At 34.2% G+C, this 12,600-nt stretch overlaps 1 pseudogene; it reads left to right on the forward strand.

The window, feature by feature from the left end:
- The first annotated feature begins 11,700 nt into the window (after window positions 1-11,700).
- On the forward strand, window positions 11,701-12,136 carry LOC132597422 (FUN14 domain-containing protein 1 pseudogene; annotated as a pseudogene).
- The last annotated feature ends 464 nt before the right edge of the window (window positions 12,137-12,600 follow it).

Here is a 12,600-nt window from a genome sequence, read left to right on the forward strand (position 1 = left end):
AATATAACTCACAAAGAATTAGTGTTCTAAGAGAATAGTTATGATATATAAGTGAGTAAATTGTGTGTGTGTGTGTGTAAGAGAAAGACCACTAACAAAGTTTTAAAATGGTAAAAATATATGAACAAAGATTTCACAGATAAAACATGAATAATAAAGGGACATTAGAGAGCAGAGAAATGTGAATCAAAACCACAGTGACCAATTTGGAAAACATTCCAAAGTTGGACAAAACCAATTATTGCCAAAGATATGAGCAAGGGGCACATTTATTAACTACCTAGCAACTGCTCGTCTTACAGCAAATTGCTGCAGCCAGTTTGGAAAATAATTTGACGTTATTTAATACAGTTGACAAGTGCATGTTTTATGACCCAGCAATCTCACTACTCGGTATACATCCTAGAGACAATCCTACACATATGCTTCTGCAGACATGAAACCAGAATTTTCCTTGCAGCCCTGTTCATAAGAGTAAAACACCGAAAACTACCCAGATGTCCATCAACCATGGAATAGACTGCAGCTGCATGAATCAGATTGGGTGAATCTCAAAAGCATAACATTAACTGAGAATAGCAAGCTGCAAAAGAATATATACTAATTTCATTTATATAAATTGACAAATGCACTAGAAATGAATGAACGAACTAACTAAATATATATACATACGTATTATATATCTTACATGGATAGTAAAATTCTAAAGAAAAAGAGAGATTTAATAACACATAACTTGGAATAAGTGGTTATTACTCCCGAGGGAATGATGTTGACAGGGAACAAACAGGGGCTTTTAAGGTATTACCCTGACTTCTGAATATATTGTTTGGTTTATCATGATGATTTAATTGTACATCTAAGTTATATGCAGCAGTTGTATGTATATTTAATGACTTAAAAACATTTTTTAAATGCAATGCTAATAATACATTATGTGCACAAACACTAGAGACGCAGCCCATTCAAAGGGCAGAGAGTTTGGAATCAGAGGAAATCAAGGTTGAATAGTTATTGCACCACTTACTATGTTTGTGACCTGGACATTTTTTAAAAGGGAGGCAATAATATCCATTCCATAGGGCTGCCATGAGAACTAAATGAAATAATGAATGCAAACTGCAGGCAGAATGCCTGGCACATAGATGCTCAAATTGAGAATCAGCAAGAAGGAAATTAACTCTCCTTTACTGACAGCAGTTACAACAGAAAAGATGTGTTCGCTGCAGCAACTACATTGTAGGAGGAAGTGTCAAATTGTGAGTGAAAAATGCAACGGAGTAACAGCTTCCAATAAATAACACTGTAAAAAAAGCAGAGTTTTGTCCTGCTCAGGCATGCATATACATAGGCAGAGGGGAGGTGTGATAGAAATGGCTCTCTTCTCACTGAGACTCTTTCACCCTCAGATGATCTGTCATTGTATGCAGAACACAGTGGCAGATTTATCCCCACATTTCAGGTTGCTCAGTAATGGTTCAGGTGAAAGCATTCAGGAGTGACATAAAGTGGGAACTCATAAATGACAGAGTCTATTACTGGGTGACAAGCTCCAGCCTAGTGACTTTGTATAGACTCTGCAGAAATGCTTTCATTGTCATGAGATTTAGGAGGAAAGGAAAATTCAATGATAACATTGGTCAGCACATTTAATGGCCTGATACTATTAGAAAAACAAAACCCTCCTATGGACAGAAGGCTAAACAGTTTAAAGTAATTGCTGTAATACAGAGCAATTACATTTACTGATGCAACTTGTAATTGTGGTGAAACCTAGGTGTACTTTATATTGTCCTTAATATTTCAAGGAATATTGCTGTTTCCATATTCTGAATAAAGATATTAGATTTTCACTCTGCTTTTATTTTATATTATAAATGAGGATTAATGGTGTCCTTCTCTACAATTAAATGTTCGGTCAAAAGAAAAATATGTATCAATAGCTTATACGTGTAACTAGTATTCCCTGTAAAAATTGCTTTGAGGGAAGTAGTGGGAATAAGCTGGCACTTGGGCTCATGTAATTGTGCCTCATGCAATTTACCCTTCAGTGGTCAGTCATAATGGGACCTGGTTACTTCATAAGTTACTGTATTTAAATTTTGAATCATTTAAAAAATTTTAATGTTGGGGAAGTAATAATGCTGATGTCTATCCAATTATTAGTTTTACAGGGAACATTAGAATCTTTAAAAATTACCTATACATACTTTAATTCTGTTCCTGTTAATATTTCATAGGATTCCTCTTTGATGTTAACCTAAAATGTACAGATGACATCCTTCATCTCATGTTTTCTGTGATATGCAAGCAAACAGCTGCATTATCACTTCAACTAATTGAAAAATTAATTTTAAATATTATTTCTTATTTTTGCAATAAATATATCATTATTTTACTTTTTTTCTGTCAAAGTGTTAATCAGTTTAGGTAAAAGCAGGAGTCAAAACCATAGGTCCAACACCTGTAAATTACTAGCAATTTGCCTTGATAACCTAGAAATAATGATCATCATTTATACAGGCATTTTTACACACATTAAATCATACTTAAATGATGAGGCATAAATACAACAACACAGAAAAAACTAATTGTGGAGAATTTTAAAGGAATTGGATAAAAAGGATTTCTTAGGATTAACGCTGGATATAGCTCTACTTTATTGCTCTTTCAATTTTGTCACATTCAGATCTAAAGAAGATAAGCAGCTTTTGAGTAGGGTATCTCAGTAAATTGAAAAGCCTTAAAAAAAGCAACATACAACTCATTAAAAGTGATTAAAAAAGAGAACAGAGGTTTTATATAGTCCTATAACCAATGAATAAATTGAATATCTGATTAAATTTCCACAGGAAGACCAATGAATTTCTCTGATGAATTCTTTGAAACTTACAGTGAAAAACAGAACATAAATCCTACACAAACTCTGCCAAGATCAGAAAAAGAAGAAATACTTGCTAAAGTCAGGTCAATCTCTCACTTAAATGAGTACGCCTAAATCCTAAATAAAATATTTTGAACAATATATATGAACAACAATTCATCATGGACACATTGAGTTTTGTCCAAGAATGAGGAGTCCTTTGCAATTCAAAACTCTGTCAGTATAATTCCATTATGACTGAATCAGGAGAAAACATACGTGATTGTAACATTAAATACCAATGAAAGCATCAGGTAAAATTAGTTACCAATCTTAATAAACTAGTAATAGAAAAGAATTTCCATAACCTGATAAAGTATATTTACGAACTCCAGCAAAAAAATTACAATAAAATTGAAAACAAGTTTTTAAAGTTTTCTCTCTGAACAAAGGAAGAAGGCAAGGAAACCTGTTGTTAATTCTAGTAGACTTATTTTTTAGAACTCTTGGAATAAGGCAAACATTAGAAGAAAGCATAAAGCTATTATTATTGAGAAATATAATATTGATGAATAATTCAGTAAGTTGCTGATATACCATTATATTTATAAAATAAACTTATCAAGTTTTCTGAATATAAGACAAATGTGCAACAATTGATTGAATATCTATATACCAGATATAAGCCATATGGAAAGAAAATGGTAGCATCGACAGCGAAATCAAAAAGCATGAAATATATCCATATTAAATGTACAAGTCCTTTACATTAAAGACTTTAAAACTTATTTATGTACATTTGAAAAGAACTAAATAAATGCAGGATGATATCCTATTCCTGCAATCAATGATTCAGTATTGTTAAATGTTAATCTGCTCAGATCATTCTAAACATGCAACACAATCACAAACAAAATTACAATCGGGTTTTTTTGTGGATATTGTAAAATACATATTAAAATATGAAGTATAAGTAATACAAAAGCAATTTAATTAAAAAGAATTAAAGAGTTGGTGATTATTCTAATGACGATCACATTTATTGGAAAATAAATTAGGAAGCTATGTTTTGGATTAAGAATAAGCAAAAAAATCAATGGTACAGATTTGGGAGTCCAGGAACACACTCACACATATATGGACACTTGATATATGACAATAGGGAAAGGATGGTCTGTTCAATAAATAGTGTTTTGTCAATTTGTTAAACATACACACACACACATATATAATAATGTACTAGTTAATATAATACTATATATATTAGAGTAAATATTCAAGTCACAAGCTGAGAAACAATATTTGCAAAACATATAACTGACAAAAACTCATTTCTAGAAAAATATATAAAGTCCCACAAATCAATAGGAAAATACAGAGAATCTCATAAGCAATTGACAGGATGGTTGATGAGGCACTTAAATAAAAAGGACATCCGAATGGCCAATTACTGTATGAAAATGTTCCCATTAATCACAAGGGCAATACAAGACATAGTTACCATGAGGAAAAATAAATAAACAAGATAACACTACACACCCACCAGGTCGCTACAATTAACAGGATTGACAATAAAATATATCACTGACGGAACTACAATGTGGCAGGTAAAAATGGAAAACTGGCACTATCTATTGTTGACACCCATGCACCTACAATTTTATCCAATTATATGTACCAAATAGAAATGCAGAATATCAATATGTTCATCAAGAGACAAAACAAAAATACACATGGGAGCTTTATCTGTACTTGTTCTAAACTGGAAGCAAATCAAATATCTATCAACAATGTAATGAATAAATCAATTGTAATATATTCCTGTAACATGAAATTATAAATCAAAGTAAATTAATGAACTATTGCTATAAGCAACATCCCTAATGAATCTCATCAACCCATAAGTGGGCTAAAGGAGACCCTCACATACTTGCATGCACATACATACATACACAGCAACCCCCACCATGCACAATGCATACACACACACACAACCAGACAAAACTATCTAAGCTATTAGAAATAAAGGTAATGGTTATTTAGAAGGAGAGGCGGGAGAACATTTTTGAAGTACTGTTCTATGACCTGTGTAGGTGTTACTTAAGTGTTCTCCCTATGTGCAAATTAATTGAACTATATACTTATAATTTGTGCATTTTTGTATATACATTATATTTCGATTAACACATTTTAAGATAGTGCTATATGGAAGACGTATACATTGTACATGGGTACATTTTTTTCTAATTTAGAATGATATTATACATCCCCCAGAGACAAAGATAAAGCTAGCCAAGAATCTCTGCACACATAAAAGGAAAGGCTTGGTGCAGATGGATCTAGGAATATCTATTGTTTATCTAATGGAGTTGGTATAAAATCATTTTCACACTGAAAAATCATTACTAGATTCTTTAAAATTCAATTTGAGCAGGAAATTTTCAAAGAAAACTTTGAAATACAAAATTGTCATTTTAAAAAGAATTTAATCATATAATATTTCAAACATGCATAAAAGTACATAAAATATAGAGCACCATTTATCTAGATTTGTCAGGTGTAAATACTTCACAATAGTTGCTGCAAGTGTCGTTTTTGTTTAGAAATAAATGTGGAAGGTGTAACAGGCTCATACGACAAGCCCTTCCTTTCTTTATATAGCCAGTGAAAAACTATTGTTCTAATTTTGATATTTATCTTTTCTTTGTTAAGTCAACATTCATTTTTACTTTTGTTCATTTTCATTTAAGTAACTCTCATTGTTTCTAGTGTATGACTGCATCAAAATGTAATAGTGCATTCCCTTACTGATGGACAGTAAACTTATTTTTAGTGCTATATATCACATACATACAACTTTAAAAATCACCTAGTATCTAACCAATTAAAATGATAGGTAACATAAATGCTGTGAAATTAAGGCAAACAATTTGTTCTTTTTAAAAATATCAAAGACAATAGAATGATTGATATGAAATTATCACCTGATTTCTATTTATCTGAAATCAGAATGCTGTGATAAGCAATGTATTCATATATGTTTTTAATCATCGTAGATTCTATGGCCATCTACCTTATGGTAATGGATTTTTAAGATATAAACTATCAAGGAATAAACATATCTACCTTTCTGTTTTATTTCTTGCTTATTTCACATATATCTGAGAGAATATTGGATCTATTTACTCTTTATCATCATTCGCAATCTTATACTATAAGATAACTTCCCAGTAAAATGAAATGTTTTTATTTCTCACAGAAAGTAGCAGGGCTTTGAAAGTGACTAATGTCAACCTCAAAAAGTAACATAGCCAGTTACTTTACCAGTAAAATGGGTGTAATCTGGAAAGCAGGGAATTGCAGTTCTGGGGCAGGCAAGCTATAGTGAATCATTGGCAAGTGTGAAGAGACAAAAGAAAGGTCAATTTCTACTAGGTTTTAGGAGGAAATTGGGGAAGGTTGTTTTGAATAAAATTTCACTGGAGAAGAACAGGAGTTCGAGGTTGTGGCAGTTTCTTACTGGTGGTTAGCGCATTGTTGCTAGGGCAGGGAGGGATCTTCCTTTTCTGCTTCTTTTTTTAATAGATCTTTATTAGAATATAATTGATTCACAATAGTGTGTTAGCTTCTGTTGGACAACAAAGTGAATCAGCCATATGCATACATATATCCCCATAGCCCCTCCCTCTTGAGCCTCCCTCCCACCCTCCCTATCCCACCCCTCTAGGTCACAAAGCACAATCTCCCTGTGCTATGCAGCTGCTTCCCACTAGCTATTTTACATTTGGTAGTGTATATATATCAATGCTACTCTCACTTTGCCCCAGCTTCCCCACTCACCCTGTGTCCTCAAGTCCATTCTTTATGTCTACATCTTTATTCCTGCCCTGCCACTAAATTCATCAGTACCATTTTTTTTTTTAGATTCCATATATATGCGTTAGCATACGGTGTTTGTTTTTCTCTTTCTGACTTACTTCACTCTGTATGACAGACTCTAGGTCCATCCACCTCACTATAAATAACTCAATTTCGTTTCTTTTTATGGCTGAGTAATATTCCTCGTATATATGTGCCACATCTTCTTTATCCATCCATCTGTTGGTGGACATTTAGGTTGCTTCCATGTCCTGGTTATTGTAAATAGAGCTGCAATGAACATTGTGGTACATGTCTCTTTTTGAATTATGGTTTTCTCAGGGTGTATGCCCAGTAGTGGGATTGCTGGTCATATGGTAGTTCTATTTTTAGTTTTTTAAGGAACCTCCATACTGTTCTCCATAGTGGCTGTATCAATTTCCATTCCCACCACCAATACAGGAGTGTACCCTTTTCACCACACCCTTTCCAGCATTTATTGTTTCTAGAGTTTTTGATAATAGCCATTCTGACTGGTGTGAGGTAATACCTCATTGTAGTTTTGACTTGCATTTCTGTAATAATTAGTGATTTTTAGCATCTTTTCATGTGTCTCTTGGCCATTTGTATGTCTTCTTTTGTGAAATATCTATTTAGGTCTTCCGCTTGCAGGATACAAAATTAATGCACAGAAATTTCTGGCATTCCTATACACTAACAACAAAAAATCAGAAAGAGAAATTAAGGAAACAATCCCATTTACCATCGCAACAAAAAGAATAAAATACCTAGGAATAAACCTACCTAAGGAGGCAAAAGACTTGTACTCAAACTATAAAACATTGATGAAAGAAATCAAAGATGACATAAACAGATGGAGAAATATACCATGTTCTTGGATTGGAAGAATCAATATTGTGAAAATGACTATATTACCCAAAGCAAGCTACAGATTCAATGCAATCCCTATCAAACTACCACTGGCATTCTTCACAGAATTAGAACAAAAAATTTTACAATTCGTATGGAAACACAAAAGACACTGAATAGTCAAAGTAATCTTGAGAAAGAAAAGCAGGCCAGAGGAATAAGGCTTCCCAACTTCAAACTATACTACAAAGCTACAGTAATCAAGACAGTATGGTACTGGCACAAAAACAGAAATATAGATCAATAGTACAGGATAGAAAGCCCAGAGACAAACCCATGCACATATGGTCACATAATTTATGACAAAGGAGGCAAGAACATACAGTGGAGACAAGACAGCCTCTTCAATAAGTGGTGCTGGGGAAACTGGACAGCTACATATAAGCGAATGAAATGAGAACACTCCCTAACACCATACACAAAAATACACTCCAAATGGATTAAAGACCTAAATGGAAGATCAGACACTATAAAACTCTTAGAGGAAAACACAGGAAAAACACTCTTTGACATAAACTACAGCAAGATCTTTTTTGACCCACCTCCTAGAGTAATGAAAATAAAAACAAAAATAAACAAATGGGACCTATTGAAACTTAAAAGCTTTTGCACAGCAAAGGAAACCATAAACAAGATGAAAAGACAACCTTCAGGATGGGAGAAAATATTTGCAAATGAAACAATGGACAAAGGATTAATCTCCAATATCTACAAAGAGCTCATGGAGCTCAATACCATAAAAACAATCAATCCAGTTAAAAAATGGCCAGAAGACCTAAATAGACATTCCTTCCTTTTCTTAAAAGCAGGAGATGAAATTCCCATGTAAAAAATGTCCTCCCTCATACCAGAAGAAAAACAACATTCTTGACATCATGGATAAAAAGTTGAAACCCAGAGAATGTTACACAAAGAATTCTATACAAAAAGACCCTTTAAAAATCGCTTCTCTTCCTTCTGATTATTCAGGCTGGTATGTGCATGAGAGCTCTCCCTTCTAAACTTCCTGATAATGTTTTAAATGAAGTTGTCTTTTATTTATTTTCACACCTTATAAAATTTAGTGTAGTATAGTATAGAGTAGATTAAAATATTAGAATAAAGGAATGTAAAATAAATAATTCTTTTCCCTGTTTTTTTCACAATGTCTATTTTAGACTGTTCCTAGTCTAGTCTTGCTTTTATTCAAGACAGAGTCAGCTTTAGATAATTCCACCGACATACCACATATTTGTTTTCTTCTTGAACGTAAGCTCTCCCATGTTTCTGCTTTTTTGGGGTATTCACTTTTCTTCTGTAATGCTCTTGTGCATGTGATATTAAAAATTAATAAACTTATGTATCTTTTCCCCTGTTAGTCTGCCTCTTATCAGTTTATTTCATAGAGACAGCTGTTGAACCTAGGAGGGTAGAAAGAAAGTCTTTCTTCCCCTACATCAGCTAGGGCTGCCATAACAAAATACCACAGAATGGTAGCTTAAACAACAGGAATTTATTTTCTCAGAGTTCAGAAAGCTGAAAGACCACAGTCAAGGTGCTGGCAGCATTGGTGTCTCTCCTTGGCGTGAAGACAGCCACCTCCTTGCTGTGTCCTCACATAGCCTTTTCTTTGTGTGCCTGTACCCCTGGAGTCTCTTCCTCTTCTAATAAGGACATAGTATTATTAGATTAGGGCCCCACCCTTATGATCTCTTTTAACCTTAATTACCTCTTTAAAGACACTATTCCAAATAGTCTCACATTCTAAGGTACTAGGAATTAGGGTTTCAACATATGAATTTGGGAGGGGGGGGGACATAATTCAGATCATAACAATACATTATAAAGAAATGGACAAAGAAGGATAGTAATGAACTTGGAAAGTTAGGGAGTGATAATTCATATAAAATGGGAAAGATGTATAGGAATATAAGAATGATATTATTTTACACAGTTTGGTTATAATGTTTTCTGTTTTGCCAAGGTGTGTATGTGCGTGTAAACATCTTCCAATGAAAATATATTTATCAAGAGGAGATTTAAGAAGGGAGAAAACCATCCTTTACCTCTAAAGTGATACAATGCAGATGTTTTAAGGAAAAATAGATTTTCCTTATACATACATATATGCAGAGAAGCTTGATTCTCAATCTAAGTTTTAATCCTCATTACAACTCACAACTAATATTTTGTTTATTAAGATGCTATCATAAGCTGTACTAGCAGCCCTTCTCGAAAACAACACTTACATCATCACCAGTGGTGGTATCTTATTTTTTAATGTCACTGGTAGATTACAGACTAGGAATTAGATGTGTTTTTTTATAACCATTTACTTAGTGCCAAGTATTAATATGTTCATGCAGTCTGAGCTTGAGAATGTTGGGAATGACAGTTTCTATTTTCAGGCTAATCTTTTCTCTCTGTTGACCAAGTAACCTTTCCAGTCTTCACTTCCTCTTTATTCAGAATAAGTCCCCATCCCCCATTCCTGACAAAAGAGAGCCTCGATATTCTGGAATAATCTTCCTCACCCTAATTTAGATGTGTCAAACCATGTCTGAATACTAGAGTGAGCGTGATTCAGCCACAAGCTGGTAACTCCACTAAGACTAGTGAAGTCAATATTAGACCCCTAAGAAATAAAGCACTTAGGGCTAGCAAAGAAGAGATTTTTAAAAAAGAAAAATACTAATATCTATTGCTGACTAGTGAATTTTTATTCATTTTATTTATAATAAACAACTTAGATCTTATTATGCCAATTGATCTTATTAAGCCAATTAATAACGCTGGTACAATATTTATAGGTGTTTCTAACAGAATTCATTTTATGTATAAATGGCCAGTCACTATTCTTGTTCTCATTATTGCTACCGTTATGCCCATCCTCACTGAACACAAATAATTTACAGTAATCTGTGATCTCTCTAGAAAAGGAAATGGCATTAAGGGAAATGGCATTAAGGAAATGGCATTAAGGGAAATCACAGATCGGCAGAGAGGAAATTAATTAAATATTAAATTAAATCTTGACAGCAAGCTTTCAGAGGCAGCAAAAAATCTCCATTGATGATACAAAGCAAATACACTTAACATCTTTCCTCATCTGTAGTATCTCAATAGATACTCTACAGATCTAATACAGACCTAGATAACAGATCTAATGATCTGTCACATGAAACACCTGCTCCAAAGTTTCTTTTCTCCCAACTCCTAAAAACATGAGTTCTACAACCCAAGCTAGTAGGTAGATTTTTGCCCCTTTTTTCTTCTCTCACATTGCTTAAGAGGCTTTCTACGTCAGTTGTCTGTAACTCCAGAGTAGTTTAAGTTATTCAACTTTTTCTGAATTTCATTTTAGTGCATCTCAAGAGGCTGACATTGATCAGACTCAGAGAATCTATCTTTTAATTCAAAGACTGGGTAAAAATCTGTAAATGCCTGTGCGTGAATGCATAGTTAGGGTCAATATTACTTTTTCAGTACCCGTACCTTTACACTGCACCTGACGTGTCGCACTGATAAACACTATCAGGTATTCTAGTTTGCAAAAACTGTAAGGACCACTTCAAGTGCATCTCTGGGAAACTAGCTATTGGAACTGTCCTCAAATTTATCCTGCTGAGGCTAAAGTTTTCTTATCTATAAAATACTCTTCAGGGACTTACTTGGGGGTCCAGTGGTGAAGACTCCATGCTTCTACTTCAGGGAGCACAGGTTCAATCCTTGGTCAGGGAGAAAAGATCATGTATGCCATGCCATGCAGCCAAAAATAATAATAATAATAAAATACTATTCATTACTTAATTAAAAAAAATAATGGGGGAAGCAGTAAAAGCCCTCAATTCCAGAGGGTGAGAAAGCTTGGGGATAGAGAGCTGTGAAGTTCTTTTAATTAGTCCAGCACAGAAAGACTGATTTACCTAGAAATACCATTTGCTTAGTTTTCATGAAGTGCTTACTTCTGCGTCTATGACCCTTTCTTCCAACCCCAGGCCCTCTTTGCCCCCCTTTGACAGCTGAGTCCTCTTCACTTGGTTCTGGATTCCAAGGCCAGGCCAATCTAGATGGGATCTCTCTCACCTGAATATGAAAGTGATGATGATTCATATTGGACCTAACTCAGTCTACATGAAGACACCGCTGGTAGAATCTATGTTTGGCCATAGTTTGGCACTTCCGGTAGAACAATACTCAGTAGCTATCCAGATTGCACTGGCCATTGTGCAGGATTTTTGTTCCAGAAAGTTGGAAAACTTACAGCAACAGTAGGCTGCTGGCCATCTTCTTCAGATTTACCAGTCAAAGTAACTATGTGCAAATCAACTGGGACAGAGTTGAAAAAAGATATAAAGAAAGCAGGAAGACCTGATTCAGAAATGAGCAAATAAAGCAGCACCTGAAATCAGCAATATAATTGAAGCAGCAACAGAATTTATCAAACAGGACATTGTGATGTTCAGTGGATTTGTGAGAGGCTATTTGCTAGGCCTTGCCTCTTAAGGACATGAGTGTTCTGTCACAGTGGATTCAACCTGAGAGGAGAAGGGGTGGTAACATGATGATGTCTCTACAGTTCCAGACACCAGATCCTCCAGGGTGTGAAGAAAAAAGTAGTTGGGCAAAATGGAACTCACAACTTACTGTTTGTCTTCTGACAAATCCTGCAGCGCAGCCAAAAAATAAATAAAGTGAATCCACTTAAAAAAATATATATGTTTGCAATAAACTAAAAGGATTGTAATGCCCTTTTGTGGAAGGTCTTAGAAATAATAGAATTATTGAATATATTAAATAGATTCTACTGATATAAAATAATAATAATGGGGGGAAAATCACTGCTGTTCTAGTCTCTGTGACATAATTAATGCAGCTTGTATCTCCCAAATCTTACCATTCTGTTTCTCTTGCAGGACCAGAATACGGTGCTGCCCTTTGCATTCTCTGCTTCCCAGCACAGAAAACAC

The sequence above is a fragment of the Globicephala melas genome, chromosome 6, assembly GCF_963455315.2.
Source record: "Globicephala melas chromosome 6, mGloMel1.2, whole genome shotgun sequence".
Lineage (NCBI taxonomy): Eukaryota > Metazoa > Chordata > Mammalia > Artiodactyla > Delphinidae > Globicephala > Globicephala melas.